We start from the raw sequence: 6,528 nt of genomic DNA on the forward strand, positions 1-6,528 counted from the left end.
GCCCACTGATATAATGTGGATATCATCTCGTGATGGAAACTCAGTGTTATAACCAGAACAAAGCTAGAACATTTGTTTAATGTCAGCAGAGTTCCAAGATGAAATTACAATTCTAATTTATAGCTATGGAAGAGCTTCTGTTTTCTCCCACATAAAGAGTCCTGATGGCTAATCTCAGATCCTTCCCACTTCTACAGAATCAAAATCACAGAACCTCAAAATTAGAAAGGCACAGAGAGGTCCTCTAGGCATCTACAAGTGGTCATATTATCAGCATCTACAAGTGGTTACCCCTGTCCCTGGGTGATCTTTAAGATAGCTAAACAGCCTACTGAATCGTGTTACAGTTAGGGTCAGAAAGACCTGAATGTTCAACTTGTACCTCAAACACCCATTAGCTGTGTTTCCCTGGGCACATCACTTAACCTCTCTCTGCCTCAGTCTTTTCATCTGTTAAGACAGAGATAATAATAACACCTATCTCATGGGGTTGTTGGGAAGGTCAAATGAGGTAACATGTAGAAAGTGTTCTCTAAATCCTAAAGCACTATCCATAAATGCAAGCTATTATTATTATTCCTGGCTGTAATAAATGGGAACCTGCTTTCTCCCAAGGCTGTCCACTTCACTCTTGGATAGTTCTAATTGTTAAGAAGTTCATAGGAGCATCGATTGAGAGCCAGAAATGACCTCAGAAGACATCTCGTCAAACCTGTCATTTTATAGTTGAGTCCCAGAGATGTTAAACGTGTTGTTCAGGCTCATAGTAGTACTAGGTGTAAGAGGAAGAATTCAAACCCAAGTCCTCTGACTCTGAAGCCAGTCATCTTTCTATTGTACCATGTTGAATCCTTTTTCTCATATCAAACCTAAACCAGCCTCTGTATTGACATCTACTGATTGTTCCTACTTCTACCCCAGCACACACCACCACCACCCCCAACAAGTTCAGTCCTTTTCAATCCTTCCTTCCTCAACTCTACATCTAATTCTGCCAACATTGTGTGGCATACCCTATGAGAAAGATGGTCCAGTTTCCTAGGGACCAGGTTTTAGTTGATTATTTCTTTCCTATCTACCTACCAAAAAAATTATAAAAACTCAATGTATGGGAAGCTGCTGCCACCATCATGACTCACGGAAATCAGCATGAGCATGCTCACCGAAACATGAAAAAGCAAAGCAAGTCAGGCAATGGAAAACACCAGGATGATGGGCTCTCTGCCACTGCCTGAATGCAGAGAGACTCACAGATCATATAAGAAAAGCAGAAAAAGGAGAAGAAGGAAGAGCCCAAGCAAATCCATGGCTCATGCCCCTCTCTCTTGCCCATCGACCATGTGCACGGAACCAGTTCCAACATGCTCACTCCTCCTTCTGTAGGTCTCAGAACTGATGGCATTCCCTTCACCCTGTGTCTGCAATAAGTTCCTTCTATGCATTCTTCCACCCAGGCAGCCTTGCTTTCCCCCAAGGCACTCCGGAGGGTGAGGGGATTATCTTCCCTCAGTGTTTTTCGTGCTTATGAGGCTCATCCCAGAGTATTAAAAATAACTTTGTGGGGAAAAAAAAACCCTCAGTGTAGGATCCTGGGCAGGTCATATTTCTCTTGATATCAATTTCCTCATTTATCTAATGGAGGGGTTAGATACAATAGTCTCTAAGGTTCCTTTTGGCTCTGACATTATCTGATTCTACAATAAAAGCATCCCAAAGTTCTATTAATTTTAACTGTTTATAAATACTCTCCCGTGAGATGTGTAATTATCCCCATTTTAGAGCTGAGAAAACTGAGGATCAGAGAAGCAAAGTGACTTGCCCCAGTTCACTCAGCAAGTAAGCAGCAGAACTAGGACTGTGAGATAGAATATATGGTTTCAAGTGCAGTGGTCTTCTTTCTACTACCCGTATCTCCAGAGAAACTCTAGAAATTTTTACTTCCTGTATTTACACAACAGGTGGCCTATTCTTCTGATTTTTTCTGGCACTACTGATTTGTGATAAGCAGAAAATTGCCACCCTAATGATTTTTAGCCCTGGTAAACAGAAGACAATCTTTGACATAAAATATCTGAAGAGCTTTTATGTATGAGAGGGGAAAGACTGGTTCTGGGTGGATTTCTATTTAATATTCCCAGTGCTCAATGCAGTGTCTGGTACATAGTAAGCATCTCATAAATGCTTTATCTAACTCATGCACAGAACTTCCTAATAATAAGAGCTTTCCCAAACTGGAAAGAGGCATCATAAAATAGTGAGTTCCCCATGACTAGAGATATTCAAGCAGAGTCTGGATGACCATTTATTGGGGAGATTATGAAAGCGATTCATGGTCTAGGTAGCAAACTCAGAAGCTCTGCCCAATAGAAAATATATTCTGCTCTTTGACAAGATTTAACAATGCAGTAACATTATCTCATTGATAAGGTTTTGCCACCTGGTGGAAACAAATATATGGGAAAGCACTTTATTGAGCCTTCTGTTCAATGGAACTCTGCCCCATCCTCTCCTTGCCTCTATCACACTCTATTTTGCATTACACTCATCTCTATAAATGGCATCCCCCTCTCCCCTTACCCAATTTCTTTAAGAATGTAAACTCCTTGAAAGAACTGGAAACAAAATGGGTGCCAACCAATTGAAGAATGGCTAAACAAATTCACGAATATAATGGAAAATTACTATGCTATAAGAAAGGACACGCATAATGAATACAGAAAAGCATGGAAAGATTTCTATGAACTGATGCAAAGTGAATTAAGCAGAGAAAATGACATATACAATGACAGCAAAAATGTAAATGGAACAACTACCATAAAATCATTGAATCTGAAGGCTGTGAAACTATAAAGAGCAAGCTTGGCCCCCAAGAAAGAGCTATGAGAATTCACCTCAAGACACCTCCCCCTGCTCCTTTACAGACATGTGGGTCCAAGGGTGTGGAATGGAAAAATCTAGTGTTATGAGCAAGATGCTAATCAGTTTGGTGCATTTATTTTTCCTTTTCTGCCTCTTTAAAACAGAAAAACAAATATTGTCATAAGGGATAGCTCCCAGAGAGGGAGAGGGGAAGGAGGGAGGAATACTGGGGAAATCTAGGTGAAAATATAGCAATAAAATATATGCTCCTCAAAGTCAGAGACATCAGGACAATCCCTTGTATCATCAGCACCTAGCCCGCATGTTGTAATATACATAGCAAGTACTTAATACTTGTTTAATTGAACTCTCTCATAATAATTTCACTAGCAGCTTAAGGCTTATAAAACACCTTTCCTATAATAGAGAACTACTCCTCCTTCTTCATCCATGGTATAATCTAACTGATGTTAGTGATGATCTTGAGGAACTCTGTGATCTTACAATGACTTCTGAATCCCTATAGAACCACAGAATGTAAGCTCTCTATGCTTTATGTCTGAAGGTCTTCCCCACTAGATTGTGAGCTCCTCAAGAACAGAGACTGTCCTTTGCCTTTTCTTGGGCACTTAGCACAGTGCCTGGAACATAGTAGGTGCTTAATAAATGTTTAGTGTCTGACTGACCATTTCTTTTTGGGTGGCTAGGTGGTTCAGTGGCTAGAGTGCTTGGCCTCGAGTGAGGAAGACCCATCTTCCTGAGCTCAAATCTGGCTTCTGACACTTTCTAGCTGTGTGACCCTGGGCAAGTCACTTTCCCTGTTTGCCTCAGTTTCCTCACCTGTAAAATGAGCTGGAGAAGGAAATGACAAACCACTCCAATATCTTTGCCAAGAAAACCCCAAACGAGGTCACGAAGAGTTGGACACGACTGAAGAACAGGGACTGTTTTGCTTTTTCTTGGCATCCCCATAACTTAGCACAGTGGCTGCAACATAGTACATGCTTAATAAATGTTTAATGCCAGCCTGCCTGACTAGCTCTGACATTTATATGGCACTTTGCAAAACTTCTGGGACAATTTCCAAACACTGATGCCCAGGTGTAACCCCAACCCTTCCTTTTGAGCTCCTCCTTATATGTGGTCCGTCATTGGAAAGTAAAGTCCTTAAGGGTAGGGACTGCTTTGTTTAGTGTTTGGACCACTAGCACACAGTAAGCATTTAATGCAGCCATTCAAAGTGCCTCATATTACTTCATTTTCTCAACAACAACTGTGAGCTAAGTGCTGTTATTCTCACTGTTTTGATAATAATAATTTTTATTTGTATAACACTTCATAAGGCTCTTTACAAATAACTCAATTTATCCTCAAAACAACTCTGGGAGGTAGGTGCTACTATTATCCCCATTTCACAGATGAGGAAACCAAGGCTGATAAAGGTTAAGTGATTAACCAGCATCACACAGTTAATAAATTGTTGAGGCAGGCATTTAAAGTAAGGTTTTCTTCAGTCCAAATACCACATGCTAACTCCTCTCTCACCTGGTAGCTCAGAAGTTCCTAACCTGAGATCTGTGAACTTATGTTGTTGTCAGTACTCCAGTAACTGTATTTCAGTATGATTGGTTACCTTCGTGATCCTGTTCATTTTGTTCTATGCATTTAAAGACATTATTCTGAGGAGTCTGTAGGCTTCACCAAATTGCCAAAAGAGTCCAGGATACACACACACACACACACACACACACACACACACACACACACAAACACATGTACAAAGACCTAAGCTATAGAATATTAGAGCCGGAGGGGACCTTGAAGATCATCTAGTCTACTCTTTTTTAACAGATGAGAAAACTGAGGCTCATAGAGATAAAGTAACTTTCCCACAGCTAGGCACAGGCCAGAGCTAGAGCTCAATTAGAATCATAGCACCCAATTTTTTGCAGACTCCCACATACAAAAGGCCTTGCAGATCATGAAGTCCAACTCCTTCATTTTATAAATAGATAAACGGAGACCTAAGGCAGCTGGTGGCTCAAAGCGCCAGGCCTGAAGTCAGAAAGAGCTGAGTTCAAATTCAGCCTCAGACACTTCCTAGATGTGAGACCTTGGGCAAGTCATTTAACTTCTGTTTGCCTTAACCCACTGGAGAAGGAAATAGCAAATCACTCCAAAATATTTCCCAAGAAAACCTCATGGATAGTATGGTCCACAGGGTCATAAAGTTGGCCACAACTGAACAGCAAACTGAGAACGAGATTGTTGAAGTGACTTGGCTAGGGTTACCCTGCTAGTAAATGTCTGAGGCCAGATTTAAAGTCCCACCTCTATAACTTAAAAGTTATAGATGATGCAGTAGATAGAATCTTGGACGTGAAGTCAGGAAGACCTGAGTTAAAATCCAGCATCAAACACTTACTAGCTGTGTGATCCTGGGCAAGTCACTTAACCTTGATTTGCCTCCATTTTCTCATCTGTAAAATGAGGCTAATAATAGCATCTATCTCCCAGAACTCTTGTTAGGATCAAATGAGATAATAATTGTAAAGCCCTTAGCACAGTGCCTGACACACAGTAGGTAATATATGTAGCTACTAATAGCTGTAGTAGTAACTAACAGAACCAGGATTTGAACACAAAACTTCTGACTACAAGTCTGATGGTCTGTCATCTTTCATTTGGAAAGGTCCTCAGAGGTTGTGTAGTTTAACTCCAATCTCAGCTTCCCCGAAGACCAGTCTTTACCTCTTCTATATCACAACACATCATCTCCCCAGAAAGAGGTCAAATTACATTCCATATAGTTTTCGTGTGATATGTATTCCACTGTATTCTATTTCTTTGAAAATTGGCAAGCCATGTCCATATAGATGCTATCTCTCTGCTAACCAGAATATTTTATTAATCTGAACACCTCTATTCCCAATTGTGCCAAGCAATAGAGAATTTACCATACATTGCCCAGGACAAAGTGTTTGTGTTGGGGGAAATTCCGTGTGGAATAGAGAAATAGATATGGCTCTGGTCTGGAAGTCAAGAGGCCCAAGTTTTTCCTTTCTCATCCCATCTCTAATGCTCACTTACTAGATGACCCCAGGACAAATCTACTTCCCTGAACCTCAATTTCTATGTCTGTCGAACAAGGACAAAATTATCTCAAAGGCTACTTTCTAGCTCTAAGGTTCAGTTGCTAAAGAATAAAGTAAACTGAGGTGGATTAAAATGTATTGGATTTGAAGATAAGAGGATCTGAGTTCAAATCCTAGATCTGCTATTTAGAATATGATAGCTAAGTAACAGTGAATCTATTTTCTCAAGGTCACACCAGTTATATGTTCTATGGCCCCTGCCAGCTCAAAATCTATTACAACTATAAATATCTAAGGGGCTGTCACACTGGAGTCATACAAAAGAAGTCTACTCTCTCTTGTAAGTGTAAAATAGGTAGGAAGGTATAAGAGAACCAACTTAAGTTTTATATACAGAAGAACATGTTAGAGATGTCCCACAATGGAAAAGGCTCCCCTTTGGAAGCTCTCATCACTGGAGAGAAAGAAAGAAAGAAAGAAAGAAAGAAAGAAAGAAAGAAAGAAAGAAAGAAAGAAAGAAAGAAAGAAAGAAAGAAAGAAAGAAAGAAAGAAAGAAAGAAAGAAAGAAAGAAAG

At 40.2% G+C, this 6,528-nt stretch overlaps 1 pseudogene; it reads left to right on the forward strand.

Annotated features, from left to right (window-relative positions):
- Window positions 1–1,130: 1,130 nt before the first annotated feature.
- Window positions 1,131–1,427, forward strand: LOC110194606 (small EDRK-rich factor 2 pseudogene; annotated as a pseudogene).
- The last annotated feature ends 5,101 nt before the right edge of the window (window positions 1,428–6,528 follow it).

The sequence above is a fragment of the Phascolarctos cinereus genome, unplaced genomic scaffold, assembly GCF_003287225.1.
Source record: "Phascolarctos cinereus isolate Bilbo 61053 unplaced genomic scaffold, phaCin_HiC Scaffold_4;HRSCAF=312, whole genome shotgun sequence".
Taxonomy (NCBI): Eukaryota; Metazoa; Chordata; class Mammalia; order Diprotodontia; family Phascolarctidae; genus Phascolarctos; species Phascolarctos cinereus.